The 23932-nt window shown below is 41.6% G+C and overlaps 1 pseudogene; it reads left to right on the top strand.

Moving 5' to 3' along the window:
* The first annotated feature begins 14044 nt into the window (after positions 1-14044).
* LOC111825121 lies at positions 14045-14370 on the top strand (annotated as a pseudogene).
* Positions 14371-23932: the final 9562 nt, after the last annotated feature.

Raw genomic sequence — 23932 nt, 5'->3', positions numbered from 1 at the left:
TTCTATGTCACAATTTCTTTACTCATTCACCTGCTAATGGACATTCTTGTACATGCTTTTTTGTAAGCATATATTTTCATTTCTCTTAGGTGGGTCGTAAGTGAAATATATGTTTAACTTTATAAGGAACTGCCAACTGTTTCCACTGTGCTTGTACTATACCTTACCACTTCCAATAGCTGCAAAGTATTTAACCAATTGGGTAGACTATAATTTATTTAATCATTCCCTGTTGTTTGGCATTAAGCTGTTTCCAATTACTATTACAAACAATTTGGTAATGAACATTATTGTATCTGTAGCTTTGTGCACATGTATGAAAGTATCTGTAGAATAACTTTTATAGGTAGGTCAAAGAGTGTTTACATTGTAATTTTTGATAAATACTGCCAATTAGTCCTTCATATCTGTTATTACCAACTTCATTTCAAACAGCAAAGTATGAATGGGCTCTTATCCCCACATCTCTACCAAAGTTATAGGTAAAATCTTTAGTTTGATTTCCTTTTATAAGTACCACAATCTTGGTTTTTATTTTCACTCTATAGTTGCCTATATTTATGTCACCCCCATATTTTAGATCCTTATTTCCTTTCACCCATACTACTTCAATTTCTCTCCATCCTTTGATCTCCTTCTACAGTCTTGGACACCCACCTTCAGAGTTATGTGACTCCAGTACCATTTACCTAAGTCACTCCCTCACTCAAACTTCACTGAAACAAAAACAAAATCACTCACTGGATCCCATTGCCTACTGAATAAAATCCAGACAGTTATCCTTATATGTAAGACCTATTTCATTTATTCTACCTTTTCTTTCAAAAGACTATCCTCTATATATATTACAACAAGGGGGTCCCCCCTGAACTTCACATAAAGGAAGTGTACTTCCTTCCTCCAAGTCCTTACACACACTGCTTCCTCTGCCCAGATGTCCTTCTCTCCCTCTCTGCCTGTAGAGTCCTACCTTCTTAAACACCCAGCTCCAGCCTGGCCAGTGTAGCTGAGGGGTTGAGTGAAGACCTATGAACCATGAGGTCAAAGTTCAATTCCCGGTCAGGGCACATGCCCAGGTTATGGGCTCCATGCTCAGTGTGGGGCCTGTAGGAGGCAGCCAATCCCCTCATTGATATTTCTATCTCTCTCTCCCTCTCCCTTCCTCTCTGAAATCAATAAAAATATATATTTTTTTAAAAAAACAGCTCCAGTGCCATCTTTTCCACTTGCCCCAACTAAATGAAGACAAGACAAAAGGCCACGCTCACCGGTACTTTCATTTTAAATTCATCTTGATAGTATTTAATTCCAATGTCAGTGACTGTCCTCTGGATAAAGCGAGACGGACGAAGGATGAATATGAGCTGCAAGTTTCCAGGAAATGCTACCTGGAAGGGTCATGAAAAGTGTCAGGGTAAACATCACATTCATTGGACTCCTCTTGCCTAAGATCACAAATGACAAAGTTAAGGTGGACACCATGGATGCCAAAGAATTTGAATATATTTCACATTTCAGAGCTAAAGAGATCTTAGAGATCAGATAATCCAAACCACTCCATAAAAACCAAACTAAATCAAACACACAAAAAATGTTTCTGATTATTAAAACAATTCATACTCTTTATTGAAAAGTTGGGAAATAAAATTATACATTAGAAAAAGAAAACCACTTATGATCTCATAGCCATTTTTAATATTTTAACTGAATTACTTATAAGCTATTTTCTCTGCTTAAACATTTTTATCATGGTTAAACTCATATTATAGAAATATTTTGTAACCTACCCTTTTCATTTAATATTAATACCATGAGCTTTTATGCTTGATATTAAAATTATTTAGAAATATTTTTCATGGGTGCACAATTTATTTAACTATTACTTATTGCTAGTGATTTAGGCTTGTCCATATTTTTGCTATTGAAATAACACTGAAATGAACACCTTTATCCATATTTTGGAACATGTTCTTAAGATAGCTTCCTGGAAGAATTACTGAATAAAAGGCTTAGTATTTTAGGGTTCTTGACATGTTGCTTTCAGGAAGCATTGTCTTCATCTTGAGCTGAGGTCCTGAAAAATGAGGTAACTCAGATTCATAGAACAACTTAGTGGCCAAGTTAGGAATCTAACTCTTCCTTTTCTCGTGGCTTTCTATTCTTCCAGTGGTTCCCAAAAGCAACCTCCCATGATGCTTGTTAGAAAAAAGTATCTGGTCTTTGCCCTGGAATGTTCTGATTCATTAGGACTTAAATGAAGTCCAGGTATCTGTATTTTCAGTAAGTACATGAAGAGATTCTGATTGGTAGCCAGGGATCCTGCACTACGGTATCTTTTATGCATACAGTGATCGATGTGATTCTTGGACAAATTAGTCTCAAGTATTAGATCAGTGGTTCTCAACCTTGGCTGCACATTAGAATTACCTGGGAATCTTTTTAAAATCCTGATTTGCCGAAACCGGTTTGGCTCAGTGGATAGAGCGTCGGCCTGCGGATTGAAAGGTCCCAGGTTCAATTCCGGTCAAGGGCATGTACCTGGGTTGCGGGCACATCCCCAGTAGGAGATGTGCAGGAGGCAGCTGATCAATGTTTCTCTCTCATTGATGTTTCTAACTCTCTATCTCTCTCCCTTCCTCTCTGTAAAAAATCAATAAAATATATAATTTTTAAAAATCCTGATTTCTGGGCCTCATCCTCCAGAAATTCTGTTTCTTTGTTACTAATGTTGTGGCCTCACCCCATAACAAAGAAACAGAATTTCTGGAGGATGATGCCCAGAAATCAGGATTTTAAAAAGATTCCCAGGTGATTCTAATGTGCAGCCAAGGTTGAGAACCACTGTGTTAGATGATTCAAGTGTCTCCTATGGACCCTGGGAAATCAGAACTCCTCAGAGGTCAGACCTCTGGAATAGTCATGGGCGCTGTCAAGTGTCCAAATCCTCTGGTCATCAACCATCCTTGTAGTTACCTCCCCCCAAAATCCTGTAACCAAAACTAAACCAACGAGGTCAAGCAATCCATGCACAAAGGAAGGGAGACTTCCCTTCTCCCATGTTTGAAATGCAACGTCCTAAACAGAACCTTGCGTTTTGTTATGTCACAGCAGGAAATGAGCGGAGACACTCCTCATGTGTGGCTGAGGCTCTACAGCAGGGGTCCTCAAACTACAGCCCGCGGGCCACATGCAAATACAAATATTGTATTTGTTCCCGTTTTGTTTTTTTACTTCAAAATAAGATATGTGCAGTGTGCACAGGAATTTGTTCATAGTTTTTTTTTTTAAACTATAGTCCAGCCCTCCAATGGTCTGAGGGACAGTGAACTGGCCCCCTGTTTAAAAAGTTTGAGGACCCCTGCTCTACAGTAATCTGAGGGAAACGCTGTATGCGTGCAGATCTGTGTGTGTGACTGCCTCTGCAAGGAGGCATAAGTGAGACTTCAAATGTCCCTCTCCTGTCTGGGCCTCTGTACACACATTACCACCCTGCCATATCCCATCCTCCTCAGCCAGTCCTGACTGCCCCAGGGAGTCCATGCTTTGGTGGAAATGCTGGTATGGTTTGCCCTGTGGTGTCTCTGCCTGCCCATGTGACTGAGTTCTCTGGTCTGAGGTCCCTACAGAGAAAGGATACATCTACTTGCTAAAAGGCAACAAACAGGGATAAAAATCAGGCTAATAAGATAAAAAAGGAAGCCCATCCAAGGTTGCACAATTTAATGCCAAAAGTAAGTACACCTTCAATCAAGCTACTTAAATATCATTTTGTCTGGCTTAGCCTGTGTCTTTCTAATATGTGAAAAAATAATTTGAATACTGAAAAGAAGACTGTTTTAAAGTGGGTGGCCCCCAAAGTAAACTCTAAGACAGGATTTGGGTATAAAGAGTTTATTGAGGAGGTGATCCCAGGCAGCACATGAGGAAGTTGGGGAGGGGGGCGAGACAGTGATGGCTAGAGAGCCAATACATCAAAACAGGGACTGCTGTGGGCAAGAAGGCTGGGAGGCCCTGGCTGGTGTGGCTCAGTTGGTTGAGTGTCATCCCCATGCACCAAAAGGTTGCCAGTTCAATTCCGGGTCAGGGCATATGCCTGGGTTGCAGGAGGCAGCAGATCGATGTTCTGCTCTCACATCGATGTTTCTCTCTCTCAGTCCATCTCTCTACCTCTCTCTCTCTAAAAATCAATAAAACTTTGTGTGGTTTTTGTTTGTGTGGTTTTTTGTTATTGTTTTTTTTGAAGGGCTGGGAGCCTCTGAGATGCTATATGGAATATACCTCAGAAGTGTCCCACTGAAGCTGGGGTATTTATCCACCAACTTCTATGACTCAATAGCTGTAGGTCACTCCTGGGACATTAACTTCCCAGCATTCTCTACCTACCCCTCTCCAATGACCATAGAAAGAGGTAAAGTAGAGAGACTCAGGAAGCCTCTGACATGGAAAGGAATTCTCTGCAGTGACCTTCAGGTGGCAGAGAGGATATGGGTGTGACATAACAAAGACCTTCCCAAAATTTGGCATAAAATAATCCCCTTTTCCCTGTGACTTTGATATGAAATAATTTGAATAGAATATGTAAATTACTTTTATTTAAAAAAGCACAAAAGTAAATATTTACGGCTATTCGTGTCAAGGATGCTTTTATGGAGCTCCACTTGTCCCTTCGTCTGTCGATAACAATGACGAACCCGATGCTGGCAGCCTCCACACTGCAAAAGAGGGTGGTCAGTGTCAGAGACCAGGTGAGACACACGGGTTCTGGGCGGTTCCTCAGGGGATGCAGTCTACAGCCTCCATGGTGCTCCAGGATCATGTGTAAACGCCCTGCATGGCACAAGGGAATAACTGGGTCTGGCTTCCCTGACAAAGGAACCATCTCCTCATCCCAGCTGGCAGCCTAAACAGCACAGAGATAGCTGGTGTCTCAAACCCTCTCTGTTTCTGGCTGGCAAAGTATGAAACACCCAAGAGCACACATGCTCATGCCTGAAAGAAGATGCAAGTGTCAGTTGAGTACCACATGTCCCAGTGTAGGCGGAGGACCTCAAGGCGGAGCTCTGCCCTCTCCCCACTCCCCAGACTGGCATTCAGGGAGCTGTCAATGTCTTCCCTAGGAGTCATTCCGAGAGGTGCTCAGAAATAACACAGGCCAATGGGAAAAACAACTCCCTCCCAGTGCCTGGCCATAAACAGCCAGCAAACCATGTGCGTGAGAAGATATCTACATTAAGACCAAAAGGAAGCTGCCTGGTCTCCTCTTAAGACCCCACAATATTCTCACAAAATCCTTTTAAACTAAAGTACTACAAGAGAAAACTTTTTTTCTCTCTTTGGGAGGAAGTAGAGAGGAAAGAGCAAGGGCTTTGGGGCCTGGTTCCAATCCCAGTGCTGCCACTTACTGGCAATGAGACGCTGGGGAGATCACTTAACCTCTAAGGCTCGGTTTCCTCATCTGTAAAATGAGAACACCACCAACAGTAAAGTGGTTGAAAGCACATTTTCTGAAGCCAGACTGCCAAGGTTTGAAACCTGGGCTTCTCCCATTTATAGACTGTGTATTGTGGAGGGGACATTACTTAGTCTCTATAGCTTCTCAGACTCCTCATTTGTAATAGTACCTATCTATAGGGTTGATGTGAGGATTAAGTGAATATGTAAAATATTAAATGAGATGTATAAAATGCTCAGAACAATGCCTGGCATTTGGTAATACTGTATAAGTACACTTATTACTATTTCTTATGTGCTTGTTATGGAGAATATAAGACATAAAGTATACAAAAAGTATCTGACTTATAATAAACCTTAAATAATTCTCTAATATTGGGAAAAGGTAAGCTTTGCTCTAAAAAGTTGTAAGTACTTATCTGAAGTAACCATCACTAAGCCAGCCCATTACCACAGCCCCATACTGACCCAGCCTTTCTTATTGAGCACATTTTCCAGGAGGGGTGGGCTCACTGGGTGGGAGAGGGAGAGACTGGAGATTATGAATGGAAAAGTGGCCAGGATTTGAGGGGGGTGGTTGTCAAGAAGAAAAACCTCAGAGAGAGAACCCCAGAATTCTTTATGGACATTCTACTTTATTGCTTGTGACCTGTATCCAGCAAGTTTAGGTGAGACTCCAGGAGGCTGGCAGAGAATAGCTACTGCACATGTGAGAACTGGTGAGAAATTCTGAAACGTGCACATTCTGGAGATAGACAACTGGTGTTTAGGCCCAGTCAGAAGAGACAGACTTTGATGAACACCCTGTGTATTCAGGTGAAACTCTTATAAAGGCCACATTCTATGAAACACCATCAGAGTTGCCATAGGATTAAGGCTATAAGCTAGGAGTAAGGACAAAACAGAAATTTTGGCCCTAACCAGTTTGGCTCACTGGATAGAGCGTCAGCCTGTCGACTGAAGAGTCCCAGGTTCGATTCCGGTCAAGGGCATGTACCTTGGTTGCAGGCACATCCCCAGTAGGGAGTGTGCAGGAGGCAGCTGAATCAATGTTTCTCTCTCATGGATGTTTCTAATTCTCTATCCCTCTCCCTTCCTCTCTGTAAAAAATCAATAAAAAATATTTTTTTAAAAAACAGAAGTTTTGGAGTTGCCCTAAGAAAACCTAAAACCAGACCACAGAAAGATCAAGGTGATCCACCAGTAATTTAACTGCCTGGCAAATCAAGATCTAATATAATTTTAAGTAGCATAACATATCATCCACCATATCCAGCATAAAATTAAAAAATGAATGGGACTGCAAAGCAGCAGGGAAAAGTAACCAATAATCAAGAGATAAAATAGTCAATAGATACTGTCTCAAATATGTTTTAGTAGTTGGCAGACAAAAACTTCAAAATAACTATGATCAATATGCCATATTGGTGGAAACACAAAGTGGATTAAAAGCTGCATTATTTCAACAGAGCATAATTAAAATCTATAATAAAGAATCAATTGGACCTTCTGTAATTACAAAACATCAATACCTGAAATTAAGAACGCAGATTTGTTTAACAGCAGACTGTACACAAAAGAAAGAGCTAAATGCGTTCTGACTCCAAAATAACGGAAAAGTTTCATGGTGAATGTGGTATTTTTATTAACTACATGGTATGTAAACAGGTAAATATATATATAGTTGAGATCTGTATACTTTACTATATGCAAATTATAACTCAGTTTAAAAACTGAAAGAGTCCAATAAATTCAAGTTGTGAAAAAAAGAACTTGTCAAGCTGTGAAATAAGAACTGAGTCCAACGTAGGGCAACCAACCATCCCAGTTCATCCAGGACTGAGGAGTTTCTTGGGACACAGAACTTTCAGTGCTAACATGGAAAACCAACACGATTGGGAACCATAATTCAAATACCTAATTCCAAACACTAATATGATGGTCATTGGCATACTGCTTATGGGGCTTCTTAGGGAAGGAAATCAAACTGCTCTTTAGGATCATTCATGTTTATTGACCGTTACTCTTTTGAAGAGCAGTGCTCAAGGTTGTTCCTGATATAGGAGTAAAAAATGATTGACCTATGGTTTATTATTTGTTTGTTTTTAATATTATTCTAAATTCAGAAGTAAAGAGTTCATGATGCTTTCCAGTTTTTCAGCATCTCTTGGCATCTTCATTGGCAAAATGGTGGGCTGGCACAAGTTTGTCTCAATCACTCCTTTCAGCTTTGTCATTCCATGGGTCTCTAATTCTATATAGTGACTTCGAGTCCCCACTGCTCAAGACACACCTCATATTTCAGTTTCCTATAAACTCTATTAATTGCCAGGCTGGAGTAGCCTGACATTTTCTTCAGTCTTTTCCTGCCCTCTGCATATGGAGTAGATTTTTCAGTCTCAGAACTTTTCCCTGGGTCTGAGTTTATGAACAAAAAGTCAATCTTAAAAGGCTATATACTGTATGATCCCAATTATATACCATTCCGGAAACAACAAAAAACTATGAAGACAGCAAAAGGATCAGTGGTTGCCAAAGGTTGGGGAGGTGGGAGGGATGAACAGGCAGAGCACAGAGAATGTTTAGGGCAGTGAAACTATTCTGTATATATTATAATGGTATATACATGTCATTTACTTTTGTCCAACTCATAGTGTCCTATCTAATAAAAAGGGAATACGCTAATTGACCCTCACACCATCACATAGATGACGGCGCCCACAGCCAATAAGGAGGGAATATGCTAATTGACTGCCCCACCCTCAAAGATGGCGGCGCCCTCAGCTACAAGATGGTGGCGCCCAGTCCCCTCAGCCCCGCCGGGGTGGCAGGCACGCCTGTCTCTGGAGTCCCCCAGTTCCCTCAGCCCCCCAGCCACCCAGGGCCTCCCGAGGCTCAGGTAACCAGGGCCAGCCAAGGCTTGCACTGCCAGCAGTGGCAGCAACAGAGGTGTGATGGGGGCGTCGCCTTCCCCTGATCACCAGGTCGCCTCCAGCCCCTGAGGGCTCCTGGACTGTGAGAGGGGACAGGCCAAGCTGAGGGACCCTCCCTCCAGTGCATGAATTTTCATGCACAGGGCCTCTAGTCCTATAAATAAAAGGCTAATATGCAAATTGTCCCCTCGACCAGGAGTTCAACCAGGGGGCGAGGCCAGCCCACCAACCGCCCGCGGCCCCCCCATCTCCTGCCCTGGCCCAATGGGCCCCAATCAGGGTGGGCCAGCTGGACCCCACCCGTGCATGAATTCGTGCACCAGGCCTCTAGTGTACAATATCAAGAGTGAACACCAATATAAACTATAGACTTTGTGTGTCGATGTAGGTACATCAGTTGTAACAATGTACCACTCTGGAATGGATGTTAATGGTGAGGGAGGTTTGCCTTGGGAGATAAGGAATAGATGGGAAATTTCTGAACTTTCCACTCAATTTTGCTGTGAACTTAAAACTGCTCAAAAAAAGTCTATTTTATAAAAACATTTTAGATAATGAAAATTCCTCCAAAAAATTAGTAATTAAGAAAACAAACACATACTATAACATAGCTCTCCAAACAATTACATACAGGCAGAGATCAGAGAAAATTCATAACCTTAAACATTTATATCAATAAAATAAAAATGAAAATATAATTTTCAACTCAAAAAAATGACAAAAATCAAGCAAACTGAAAGAAAGTGCAAGAAAGAAGATATTAAAGATAAAGGGAGAAATGAATAAGATAGAGAAGAGGAAAGCAATAGATCTAAGTAATATCTGAACACTGTTCCTTGTCCTGCGTATCTTGTCATTCTCTTCTTTGACTGTACCAATTCTTCCTGGTTCTGTGTCATGAACCCTCTGCCAACTGCCCATAAAGATTTTGCAACTGGCCAGGGCTCTGATGCCTGGTAACCACTGTCACACTGAAGAAATTATAAATTTTAATAAATAGGAACCTGAAATGGAAACTGGACAATAAGGTCAAATTCCCCTTTCAGGCTTTCCCCCTTGTCTCTGTTTTATGTTGAAACCAAAGGGTGAGGCAGCGAGACAGTCTGAGCAAATGCTAGGAAGAGGAAAGGGGAATGACTGGTCAAGTGGGCACTCTTTCTCAAGAGACAAACAGCATTCCAGGAAAGAAAAATACTCCCAAGTTTACTAGCAATTATATAAGGAACATAGAGCAGAACAAAGAAATCAGGGCCAAAAAGGAGCCCCTTATTTTGTCTTATCTTCTACATCTGTGAGATAAGGCTTTCTACCCCTCAATGCTTCTCTCTACCCTGGTTCAGATGGCATCCAATATACAGTCCTCCGTGTGACTCCAAAGAGCTGCAAGTACAAAATGAGTCACCCACTTCATTTAGCACATGACTACATCCAGTGATTCAGTAAAATTAGATAGTGAGATTGAAATAAATATAATTGAGGGCCATGTGTACCTGCTGCCCACTTCCCTGCTCTCTTCTTTACTGCTCCCCACAGAAGGAGAAAGTACTAAGCTGATGGGTGATTGTTTTGGATACAATTGAGCCAAGGAGGGAGACCAAGTTCAACTCCCTATAACCCTGGTGGTCAATGCAGGAGTGAGGAAATGAGGTTCTTCTTTCGCTGTCAGTGTCCACCTTCTCGCCCCATAAAAATAGTTTTAGATTGAAATGAATCATATCATACTGGAAATTTGACCAACATTACTTCTTGAGAACCTACTATGTGCTGGGCACTATGCTAGGGCTACAGATTAAAAAAAGAAAAGAAAAAAAGAAACATTGCCCCACTCCCCCCATCTTGAGTAGTTCACAGTCTAATGGGAGAGGCAGAAATCATTTCCATCTACTATGGTCTTTACAAGGCGTAAGCTTTGGGTTCTGTGGAAATAAAACGTCTGGGTGAGCAGGGTTGGGGTCAGGGACGGTTTCCTTGAAGAAACGACATCAGACTGAGGTTTGACGAATGTGTAGGAGTTAAGCCAGTCCTAGAAGGATGGGAAAGGCATTCCTACAGAGAGAACAGCACCAGCCAAGACGTGTCCTAATGGACACCATATGTGGGGATGGGAGGAGGAAAGGGAGAGAAACGGTAAAATAGAATTTAAGTAATGAACTTTGAAGAAGTACATTAAAAATAAACCCATAGCCTCCTCTCAAAAAGTAAGAAGGGTAAAAAAACAAAAATAGTCTTTGGAGTCGATTTGGTTAAAGCAAACTAAGCAACTTCCTAATCTCTGGTGGCCTTTCAATCACTAGGCTGGCACTGACCTCTAAATCTCAGGCAGCAGATGGAAAGCAAGTGCAATAGCACACACACACACAGAAAGGGAGGGCAGGAGGGCGGGAGAGAGAGAGAGGGAGGGAGGGGGAGAGAGAGAGAGCACTGTTGTCTAAATTCCAAACCACACAGCAGTTAAGTAAGAGATTATATCATAAGCCATGCAAACCCACGGAGAGTGGGGCCAGTCTGCTCTTCTGGGGAAGAGACACAGCACTATCTAAGAATTCCCAGCTCTATCTCTGCCTGTAAAATGATTGTTAGCAATATGAACTCTGTCCCACACTCTATCCCTTGGAGGCATATTAACTCACTTGGCATAAAGATGTGAGACCTGCTATGTTCCTTTTGTGGACTAAGTTGTGTTTCCACCAGTGCCTCAAAATGTGACCTTATTTGGAGACAGGGTCTTTACAGGGCTCATCCAGTTAACATGAAGTCATTAGGGTGGGCCCTAATCCGGTAAGACTGGTGTCCTTATAAAAAGGGGGGATTTGGACACAAGGACACACAAAGAGGGATGGCAAAGTGAGGAGACAGAAGTGGAAGCCACCTGCAAGCCCAGGAGACAGGGCCGGGACAGATTCTGCTCTCAGCCTCAGAAGGAACCAACCTCACCAACACCTTGATTTTGGACTTGTAGCTTCCAGAACAATGAGATAATAAATTTCTGCTACTTAAGCAAAAAAAAAAAAAAAAAGTGTGACGTGAGTTGCAGAGGGTGGAAGTAGCAGATGCCCCCAAACATCTCCGCTGTAACACAGTTTTTATTGCTGGCCTTTCCATTTCCTTGCTGCATGCCTCTGTTTCTCCATCTGACAATGACAATTATAAAATTTGCCCCTAAATACCTTATTTAGTGGAGATAAATGAAATAACTCCTAACATGGCTTGAGCTCTTTGAGCAATGGCCATGTATCCCAGATAACAGGCCCCAGGAAGCCAGAATCAACTTAATCTAGAGCAGCGGTTCTCAACCTGTGGGTCGAGACCCCTTTGGGGGTCGAACGACCCTTTCACAGGGGTCGCCTAAGACCATCGGAAAACACATATAAAATTACATATTGTTTTGTGATTAATCACTATGCTTTATGTTCAATTTGTAACAATGAAAATACATCCTGCATATCAGATATTTACATTACGATTCATAACAGTAGCAACATTACAGTTATGAAGTAGCAACGAAAATAATTTCATGGTTGGGGGTCACAACATGAGGAACTGTATTAAAGGGTCACGGCATTAGGAAGGTTGAGAACCACTGATCTAGAGCAATGAACCTGAAGGAACAAAGACAGCTTCAGTGGTTCCATCAATACCTTTTTTTAAATATGTTTTTATTGAGTTGAGAGAGAGAAAAAGGAGAGGGAGAAAGAGAGAAAAACACTGATGAGAGAGAATCATCTATCGGCTACCTCCTGCATGCCCACTACTCTACTGGGGATCAAGCCCGCAACCTGGGCATATGCCCTGACTGGGAATCGAACCAGCGACCTCTTGGTGCATGGGACGATGGTCAACCAATGGAGGCACTCCAGCCAGGGTTGTTCCATCAATATTTCATTCACTCAACGTTTATTAAGTATCTCCTACGTGCACTGTATGAACAGAACTGATACTCACTTATCATTGTTTTCTACTCTCATTCCACATCCCTTGTCTGTGACTGATGGATAAGAGAAATGGTACACTTTACATGCCAGTGTGAGCTGTGTTCATAGAAGATTCCATCTCAACTCAGCCCTGCCACATGGGGAATGTGGAATAAAGCCAGTGACTAAGAAGGCAACAGAATACTGTGTCCAGCTCACCTGGGGATGCTAGTCAGGTAGGTCATGACATTCAGAAAGTCCTCATCTGAGATGTGTTTGAAGCCCACAAACTCTGGGAAAGTGATGATTGGGGCACCATCTTTCCCTCGGCCTCCTGCAACAAAAGTGGGTGGTCAAGATGTTAGCACAATGTTTTCATGTCACGCCTCTGCAGATAAAAGTCTCTGACTAATATCAAGGCAGGAGATGTGTATTGGCTTCCCCTTTTCTATCTATGTTACTTCAGAGTAGAATGTGGGAAGGCGGACACTGAACTATTTTAAACAAGTCTCTCTTCTCCTTCATGCTTGCTCATGGTATTGTGAGAATTTGATATTTGAATCCTTTGAAGATAGTTACTGTATAAAAGGTAATACTGACTTAATTATTTAACATGGGTAGAATAGTAAAGAACGCCACAAATACATAATGTTTCTGTTCATTTTTGTAGTCGCTAAATTAAAAAGTTAAAATGGTAATTAGGAGAGTTAACTCTAAAATCAGTAACCTGGTTGAAATCCTGCTTTGCCACTTGATTTCTATGTGATTTTAGGCAAGACACTTAACCTAAGTAGGATATATATATGTAATACTTGCACCTACCTCAAAAGGTGTTGTGAGAATTAAGTGAAAACATAAGGAAAGCACCTTAGCAGAGTGCCTGCTGCATATAGGTACTCACTAAATAGTGAGCATTATGGTTATTACTGTTAATGGAGGCACAATAAGCTGCCGGCACTTTGATAATTTATAAACAGGGGTATAAGACATCCCTGTGAGAATAAAAATGTACAATTAACATTTAAATATTTAGCTCACTGGAGCAGAGGCCACCAGGTTAAATTGAATAGATTATATTTCCCCATCTCCTTGCAGCTAGATGTAGCCACAGGACTAAATTCTAGCTTCATGGTTCCTGTGTCAGGCACCCAGGGAACCACAGTGAACTCACAGAGGCACCATGAATAGTTTAAATTTTTAGGGGAAAAGCAATAGTTGGCATCTGTCACCTGCTCTTGAGATAGTTCACAGTTTCAACATTAAATCACACTAAGTTCTTTTGACTAGCATTGTATCTTTGCGAAGGTGGGTTTGGGGTGGCTGCTGGGATAAAAGCAAGTGCAGGATGAAAGTGAGTGTAGAACAGGAAGGGAGGCTGGTGGTGTCTAGTTTGATTCCAAGGTTGGAGAGCACTGTAGCTACCAAAGAATGAAATTCTTAGCATTATTTATAAATATTTATAAGACATGAAATTTATAATATTATTTATAAATATTTATAAGAATGAAATTCTTAGTATTATTTACAAGACAGCTACTAAGTTGTTAAAATGTGTAGACTTAAGTTGTTTTAACTGTTTGGTATTGGTTTTGGGCAAAAAGGTCTGTAAAAAAATTCCTGAGACCGGCTGCTCTGAAAAGCCATCTTTGCATTGTTCCTGTGGCTGCCTCGCTCTTTGCCAGAGTTCTCCATCTCTCGCTTTAAAAAAAAAAAAAAATTCCGCTGCATCGGATCACCGTCGTGCCCCACATGTCAGACACGGCTGAGGACACCAGCTCTGAGATCACCAGCAAGGACTTAAAGGAGAAGAAGGACGTTGTGAGGAGGCAGAGAATGGAAGAGATGCACCTGCGAATGGGAACGCTATTGAGGAACATGGGGAGCAGGAGGCCGACAATGAGGTAGACGAAGAAGAGGAAGAAGGAGGGGAGGAGGAGGAAGAGGAAGGTGATGGTGAGGAAGAGGATGGACATGAAGATGAGGAGGCTGAAGCAGCTACAGGCCAACGGGCAGCTGAGGATGATGATGTTGACACCAAGAAGCAGAAGACCGATGAGGATGACTAGACAGCAAAAGAGGAAAAGTCAAACATTTTAAAAAAGGCCTTCGTGATATATTCACCCTCCACTTCCTGCCTCAGAACCCAAAGGTGGTCACCTTCGGAGAGACTTCACCCACCTGGGGCACTGCCACCTTCAGATGGCACGCACTCACCACCACCCAACCGAAACCACAACGTGAATTTGCAATAGGGGAGGAGAAAAGAACCAAAAACTTCCAAGGCCCTGCTTTTTTTCTTTTCTTGTCTTTTTTTTTTAACATATTTTATTGATTTTTTTTACAGAGAGGAAGGGAGAGGCATAGAGAGTCAGAAACCTTCACCCCTTTCCCTCACCTCCCAACCCCACCTCTGGCAATCGCCAATCTGTTTTCTGTTTCTGTTGAGTTAAAATGGTTACTTAAATAAAACGATTGCATGAATTTCACATGTCTAAGAAACAGGTATCAGTGCAGGGTGTGGTTAGTGAGATTGTGTGATTAACGTGGGTGTGGGATCAATGAAGAAATTATAGAAATCGAGAGACTAAGAGAAACGAAGGAGGGGCAGTGTACATGATGGCTCCACCATTACATGAACCCACCTGCTGCTCCGAGTCCACGTCTGATAAGCATCTTTTGCTTACACTCTAACATTCCATTTAAATCTGCTTCAAGGGAGAGAATGCGCTATTGAGCAAACATGACTATTTGTATCACAGAAAGAGAAAGTCAGCAATGTGGTTACACAGTCTCTTGTGAGTTTTATGTCTGTGAGTGAGCCTTGCGCTCTCGGAGATACATCACTGAGTGAAACGTGTGAGATTTGTCTGGGTGGCTGGTCATTCTTCTCCGGGAAGTCCCTCTTTAGAAATCCTGTATGCTTCTTTGAAAGTTTACACAAAATATCAAGCTTTGACAAGGAGAGGGAGCTACCTCTTTATGGTGACTGAAAACAATTTAGATCAGGGTAGTACCAGCTTTCACCTAACATTCTTCCTCTTTGCAGTTTCACAATCAAAGGAGGTTCCAAAGAAACCAAAGTTAAGAGAATCTGCATTTCTCGTAAGGCTAAATTTAGATGCATTATAACACTGTATGAACTGTACAACCAATATTTGCCAAAAGAATGGCTAAAACATTGCAGGGGACCAAAAAGTGAAGTCATTAAATGGTGTAATGACTTCACTTTTTATCGTTAATTATGAATTAAAGCTATTCACACCTAAGTGGAGAAAGGTAGGTGGAGTTTTCTTGTATATTGGTTAACAGCAACACTGAACACCAGAGAAGAGAGGCCCACCACCACCTCCCCAGGTCAACTGAGGACACCTCCTGCTGTTGAATATTATTCATCTTAACAGACAGAAGCACTAAAGCAGCGGTTCTCAACCTGTGGGCCGCGACGACCCCTTTGGGGGTCAAACGACCCTTTCACAGGGGTTGCCTAAGACCATCGGAAAACACATATATAATTACATATTGTTTTTGTGGTTAATCACTATGCTTTAATTATGTTCAATTTGTAGCAATGAAATTGGGGGTCACCACAACATGAGGAACTGTATTAAAGGGTCGCGGCATTAGGAAGGTTGAGAACCACTGCACTAAAGAAACAAAGCTGAGCCTCCCTACAGCATGGACAGCCCACAACAAAGCATTCAGTGCCACCTGGTGAGGAAACGTGGAAATACCAAAGGAAGAAAGTGAAAACCAAACACCTTGTAACTGAGTAAAACGGTTACTTAAATAAAATAAACGGCACTCCTCCTAGTATAAATTTTACCTGTTCGTTAAATGGCACGAAAACTGCATCATACAGAAGAGAATTTGGAATGCTGGGAAATCCTATAGAAAGACGGTGAAGATCAACAATGGGAGAGACACAGAGGCAGTTACTGCTCTTTGCCTTCAAGTATCTATTTTCCCTTTCTCTTTCCCAAAAGAAGATTTTAACTGGAAAAAATGGCCGCCCCACTCTCTGGGAGGCACTTAGAAAATCTCGGGGCCCAGGATACTAAATGATCTGTCCTACATAATCCAGAATTGTCCCACACCCTATGTGATTTCTGCATGTCTTCCTAGAATCTCAATGTAAGTGAAAAATCCATTTATAGTGATCTGATCTTAGACTCTAACTCTGCTTTCCATATAATCACAAAGTTTTTTTATATTTTTTCCAGTTTTATTAAACTATCATTGACAGCACTGTATTAGTGTAAGGTGTATAACATAATAATTTGATATATGTATATATTACAAAATGATCACCACAAAAAGTTTAGTTTACATCCATAACCTCACACAGTTACAACTTCTTTCCTTGTGGTGAGATTTTAAGATCTACCCTCTTAGCAATTTTCAAACATACAGTACAGTGTTGTTAATTAGTCACCATGCTGTACATTGCATCTCCAGAACCTATAACAAAGTTTGTACCTTTTAGCCACCTTCACCCCTTTCCCTCACCTTCCAATTGCCTAAGGTGATACAGCTAGTCAGTAGCAGAATCTAAATCCCTATTTAGGGCTGTTGGGTACCAGTTTGTTTCTCCTATTCTGCCTCTAAGAAATAAAAGAGAGAAACCAAGATGGCGGCAATGGTTAATGCCGGAGTTTGCTGCCTCGAACAACCACTTCAAAAATACAACTAAAAGACGGAACGGACATCATCCAGAACCACAGGAAGGCTGGCTGAATGGAAGTTCTACAACCAGGAGGAACCGAGAATCAGAGGAGGCACAGTGCTGAAGTAAAATACTAAGGTGCGAGTGCGCGCGGCGAGGGCTGGTGGCTGAGGGCGCGGTTGTCTGTTTCAATCCGGAGGGAGCCTCAGACTCTGAGCTCCAGATCCGGGCGAGTCTCTAGGGACCCAGACTCAAACGGGAGAAGCAGGACTGTCTGGCTACGGTCCCTCCGAGGTTTGCAGCTGTTGCTGGGACAGAGAGGCAGAGCCCCTGGGGACGGACTGAGAGCAGCCATAACTGCTCCCTCCTCCGCCCTGTTGATCCCGTGGGACCCGCCCTGCCCAAGCCCTGCACAGAGGTATTTGCCGGATAGCCTCAGGCAAAGGCTAGATTAGCACCTCCCTAGAGGACACAAGTTCTTCCACTGCAGACACAGCTGATTATCTAAGCCAGTCGGCCTGGAGGTCAAATCCCTCTAGTATTAACTACAACAATCAAGGCTTAACTACAACAAGACTGCGCACAAAGACCACTAGGGGGTGTACCAAGAAAGCGTAAAAAATGTGGAGACAAAGAAACAGGACAAAACTATCAAGGGAGGATATTGAGTTCAGAACCACACTTTTGAGGTCTCTCAAGAGGCTTCCAGAGTCTGTCGATAAACTTGATGAGATGTACAGGAAATCTAATGAGACCCTCGATGGTGTGATAAAGGACCATCTAGAAAGTAAGCATACACTGACTGAAATAAAGAATATTATACAGACTCCCAACAGCAGACCAGAGGAGCGCAAGAATCAAGTCAAAGATTTGAAATGCGAAGAAGCGAGAAACACCCAACCGGAAAAGCAAAATGAAAAAAGAACCCAAAAATACGAAGATAGTGTAAGGAGCCTCTGGGACAGCTTCAAACGTACCAACATCAGAATTATAGGGGTACCAGAAGATGAGAGAGAGCAAGATATTGAAAACCTATTTGAAGAAATAATGACAGAAAACTTCCCCCACCTGGTGAAAGAAATAGACTTACAGGTCCAGGAAGCGCAGAGAACCCCAAACAAAAGGAATCCAAAGAGGAACACACCAAGACACATCATAATTAAAATGCCAAGAGCAAAAGACAAAGAGAGAATCTTAAAAGCAGCAAGAGAAAAACAGTCAATTACCTACAAGGGAATACCCATACGACTGTCAGCTGATTTCTCAACAGAAACTTTGCAGGCCAGAAGGGAGTGGCAAGAAATATTCAAAGTGATGAATACCAAGAACCTACAACCAAGAGTACTTTATCCAGCAAAGCTATCATTCAGAATTGAAGGTCAGATAAAGAGCTTCACAGATAAGGAAAAGCTAAAGGAGTTCATCACCACCAAACCAGTATTATATGAAATGCTGAAAGGTATCCTTTAAGAAGAGGAAGAAGAAGAAAAAGGTAAAGATACAAATTATGAACAACAAATATGCATCTATCAACAAATGAATCTAAGAATCAAGTGAATAAATAACCTGATGTACAGAATGAACTGGTGATTATAATAGAATCAGGGACATAGAAAGGGAATGGACTGACTATTCTTGGGGGGGAAAGGGGTGTGGGAGATGCAGGAAGAGACTGGACAAAAATCATGCACCTATGGATGACCACAGTGGGTGGGGAGTGAGGGCGGAGGGTGGGGTGGGAGCTGGAAGGAGGGGAGTTATGGGGGGAAAAAAGAGGAACAAATGTAATAATCTGAACAATAAAGATTTAATTTAAAAAAAAAAGAAAATCATCCAACTCTAAAATGTTACACTACTCAAATGTACAAAGTACACTGTAATTAGTCATATTAAACTGTAACAGAAATAAAGGGGGAAACATGCAGGTAATATTCTTACTTTATAAACTGAAAAAAAAAAAGAAATAAAAGAAAGAAATGCCTCAAAAATACTCAAAAGAGATCACTTTGGATCATTAAACATATAAGTTAATCATTCTCTGGACTCCTTCCCCAGATGAGCCATTGTGTAATTATATACTCATATACTGAGGCTTTAGAGTTTGGGTGTAAAGCTGTAGGAATCCACCCTGCCCCACCCCATCATCTATTCCAGACCTTGATGCACACAGTTGGCCGAGGGGTCTTCTGTGGTGCAGGCCATGGCAGCAGTTGCCAGAAACCCAGAGACACTTCCCATCCTGCCTTTGGTGTCCCACAATCCTAGGCTCCCTGTGGGAGGCTATGAGAGGGCTCCCTCAGGAAGGTGGTTGGGCACTCCCTCCAGGGCCAGGACTGCGGTGCCTAGAGTGGGGATTCGACGATCAGACAGTCCTGCTTCACAGGACAGACCAGGAGGACTTGGATAATTTTGATATGTTTCAGTCTCTGTTCGAAGCACTGGCAATGCAGGCAGAAATAAGAAACATGAGCACCCTGCACTTATGGAGCTTCCAGTGACTTTGTGAGCAGTGACCAATGTGGAGGACAGACCAGAGAATTCACCAGGTATTCTGGAATGTATAAGAGGTCCCCACCTAGGATACTACGCTGGGGTGGGAGACATACCTGAAAAACAAAGTTTAAATTTCCCTTAAACTCAGTAGAATAAGGAGTTTAGAGCAGATTAAATATAATTTAGGAAAAGAAAGAAATGTGACTTTTTTTACATCCCGTGTTGTAGAGTAAAATCCACACTAACTACATATTCTCTCTACAGTGTAACTAAGATGGCTTTGTTGCTTTTTTCAGATGAGCTATAAAAGATAAGGGTAGTGCCCGAATGGTGTGGCTCAGTGGTTGAGTGTCAACCTATGAACCAGAAGGTCACAGTTCGATTCCCAGTCAGGGCACATGCCCAGGCTGCAGGCTCCATCCTCAGTGTGGGGCATGCAGGAGGCAGCCAATCAATGATTCTCTCTCATCATTGATGTTTCCATCTCTCTCTTCCTCTCCCTTCCTCTCTGAAATCAATAAAAATATATATATTTTTTTCAAAGATAAGGATAGTGACTTGTTACCTTATTCCTCTGGGATATGTGTTAAGAACATCTAATCTCACTACCCCATGCTTTCAAGTTTAGTCTAACTATGTTTTAGGGTTTGGTATGTACTTCCAGTTTCAGTAATTAATGTCATATCACCCTTCACTAAGTGAATAAGAAAGAATAATAATCTAGTAATGACAACTTTTCAGGGCTGTGTCCAGGCTCAGAAAATTTCTAGCCTTTTATCAATACTAGCCTCTCTCTATTCCTAATCAAATGCTTAATAAAAAAAACACCAACATATTAAAATTAGGTCCTAAGAGCTAAGGATACAAGACAAATCTCTCAGAGAACAAACAACCTCACAATATTCATGAACCCTTAAAACCAAGACTCTCTTAAGGTTGGATCTTATTAGAAGAACATCATGGTGGCGGCTGATGTCAATAATTATTTCTTTTCTTCCTCAAAATCTTTTCACCTCTGTTCTTTACAACCTCGAAGAAATGTACTCCCTTGAGAAACATCAAATTGCATCCAATAGCTAATGGAATAACATCCATGAGAGTCCCCCAACCCCACCCCAATGCAGCTGGATGGTCCCCCGTTCATTCTATTCTGGGTGAGGCTTAAGGAATGACTGAGACTCGAGTATAATGTTCACCAAGATTCAAGAGTCTGGGCCCTCTGAGAAGAACCCCAAATAAAACCTAGAAATACACATGAATTAGCCCCTTACCTGAAAGAATGGCAAATTGTCTGTGAAGTTGTTCAATTATATCCACTGCCAACAAGGGCCTGATTTCCTGCTGCATAATTTCATCTGCACAAATGAAATACAAATTAGGTTAAATCCTTGCAAATTACAAAGAGAAATTAAAAGGAAAAAAGCTCTACTACTAGGGAAATGTGGGACTTACCAAGAATCAAGAGCTGGTTATGAACACATGATTCTGAAAACTCTATTCCTGAGAGGCATGCATGGGTCTGGGTTTTGAGTGGTTTGAAGCTGATACACTGAGCACAGGACGCCCTTTCTAGAGCTTCTCCCAAGGTTTTGGGAGGGATCAGTGTAAGGATTGGGCCCTGCAGTTTAAGCTTCAGTAGTTCCCAGTTAACCTGCTAGGATGGTCTCATTCATTACTAAGGGAGGTACTTAGGTGTCTGCTTACTCCTTTGGGTCTGCAGAAGGATATTTTTTAAAAATATATTTTATTGATTATACAGAGAGGAAGGGAGAGGGAGAGTTAGAAACATCAACCAGCCGCCTCCTACATGACCCCTACTGGGGATCGTGCTCGCAACCAAGGTACATGCCCTTGACCAGAATCAAACCTGGGACCTTCAGTCCACAGGCCGACACTCTATCCACTAAGCCAGTGATGGCGAACCTATGACACGCGTGTCAGAGGTGACACGCGAACTCATTTTTTTGGTTGATTTTTCTTTGTTAAATGGCATTTAAATATATAAAATAAATATCAAAAATATAAATCTTTGTTTTACTATGGTTGCAAATATCAAAAAATTTCTATATGCGACACGGCACCAGAGTTAAGTTAGGGTTTTTCAAAATACTGACACGCCGAGCTCAAAAGGTTCGCCATCACTGCACTAAGCCAAACCAGTTAGGGCCAGAAGGATATTTTGAACACAACTTAAGTTACCAGAATTCATGTCAAGCTGGATCATAAAATCAGTCTAGATTTATGAAGGTTCTTTGATCTTTTTTCCCTCCCTCCCTCTCTCTCTCCCTTCCTTCCTTCCTTTTTGCCTCCCTCATATTTGCCTCCATTTTTTCTTTCTTTCTGGAATACTTCAAGGGGCCTCTTCCAATGGCCAAGCATGTTTAAGGAGGCACTTCTTTATTTTGCTATTTAAAGATGATCCTTACTGAGTAAAAGGTTATAGGTTTCCAAGACAAAAATTCAAACCTACAAATGTCCTCTAGCCCTATAATTTGCATTCTATCCATTAGGGAAAGGGGGAGTAGAGAGAGGGGAAGACTAAGCGAAATCCCTTAGCCTGGGCTGGGAAGCGAAAGCCATTTTCATGCTCTCTCTGCCTGAGATATTATTATCCTCATTTAACTGTTTCCCAGGGAATCTCAAAGAATGAACTGGTTATTATTTCTACAACAGTTAAACATTTGGTTAGATTAAGGCACAAACCAAGTAGCCTGTGCACTAACACTAAATAGGAATCTCCTATTAATTCATCTGCAGTCAGGGTAATGCTGTGATATTCTAATGTTGACCAATCATAGGTTATAGCTGGGAAGGTCCTCGTAGAGCCGTGGTTCCTACTTCTCAGCGTTGGTGTGAAGGTTGAAGAAGATGATGCATATGGAGGTGTACACAGTAGGTATTCAGTAAATGCTGGTTATATGCATTGCTCTGGACACGTCTTTCCCATAATTGCTTTCTGAAAGTCATATAAGGGACTGGGCAAGTGCCAGTTTAAATCCAAAGGCCCTTTCTCAATGAATTCTACATCTTTTTTTTTTTTTTCCTGGAGGAAAGGGGGTAAACTCAGGCCAGAGTTCCTTCAGCCCAATACTCTTTCTACTCTGAATTCACCAAAAATTCAAGGAACTCCTACATTACTATTAATTCTATGGGTGCAATAATGACATTGCTGTTATATTTTAAACAAAGGAAGGGCCTTCTCTGTTAGATACACAAAGTAAAGTATTTAACAGAGAAAGTATATGAAGTCTGAGACCTGCTTAAAAGTACTCCAGCATTCCTCTCTGCCAAAAATGTGCAGGGAGCAGGAGAGAAGAAAGCAGATTGACAAAATATGGATAATCACTGAAGTGGGCTGATGGGTCCATGGGGGTTCATTATACAATTCTCTCATGTGTTTCAAACACAATTAAAGTATTACAACCACATAAAGAATTTAAGCATACACAGGGCTTATGTAGCTAAAGAGTTTTTAGCTACAGGAAACAATCGCCCAGTAGTCTACTCAAAAATAGAGATAGATTATTATTTTTTCATACATGAGGGAACATATTTAAGAGGCAATTATTCCAGAGAAAACTAAGATGATAGATGCAATTTATTATTGTTACACCTCAATATTTAAGGTGTGCTTTATATTAAACACTTTAAAGAAGTAAGATGTGAAGGAGACAACAGAATCGAGTAAGCCAACCATCACTTGCCCCATTTTGTTTTTTAATTATTTTATTTTCATTGAAATATAGTTAACATACATTATTATATTAGTTTCAGGTATACAAGATAGTTATTCAACACTAGAGGCCCGGTGCACAAAATTCGTGCACGGGTAGGGTTCCTGGGCCTGGCTGGCGATCAGGGCCCATCAGGTTCCCCGGCTACCAGCCTCCCCACCTCCTCCTTTTCTCGCTCCCTCAGCACCCCTCTGCTGCCACTGGTCACTCGCCATGTTCTGCACCACCCCCTGGTGGTCAGCGCACATCATAGCGAGCAATTGAACTCCCAGTCTCCTGGTCAAACTCCAGAGGAGACAATTTGCATATTAGCCTTTTATTATATAGAGTTAATATACCTAACAAAGTGATCACTATGCTAAATCTAGTAACCATCTATGATTGTTTAAAAGATTATTGCAATATTATTGACTATATCCCCTATCCTGTACATGCCCATCTCATTTTTTTCTGTCCCTTCCCCTTTGGTAACTATCAACTTGTTTTCTATGTCTGTGACTCTGTTTCTGTTTTGTTTGGTTTATTTACTTGAGGTTTTATTTTAGATTCCACATATAAGTGAGTTCATAGATATTTATCTTTCTCTGTCTGACTTACTTCACTTCACATAATACCCTCTAGGTCAGCGGTTCTCAACTTGTGGGTCGCGACCCCTTTGGCGGTCGAACGACCCTTTCACAGGGGCTGCCTAAGACCATCCTGCATATCAGATATTTACATTACGATTCATAACAGTAGCAACATTAC

This window comes from Myotis lucifugus, unplaced genomic scaffold (assembly GCF_000147115.1).
Source record: "Myotis lucifugus unplaced genomic scaffold, Myoluc2.0 scaffold_14, whole genome shotgun sequence".
Taxonomy (NCBI): Eukaryota; Metazoa; Chordata; class Mammalia; order Chiroptera; family Vespertilionidae; genus Myotis; species Myotis lucifugus.
This window is presented reverse-complemented; position numbering and strand designations above follow the sequence as displayed.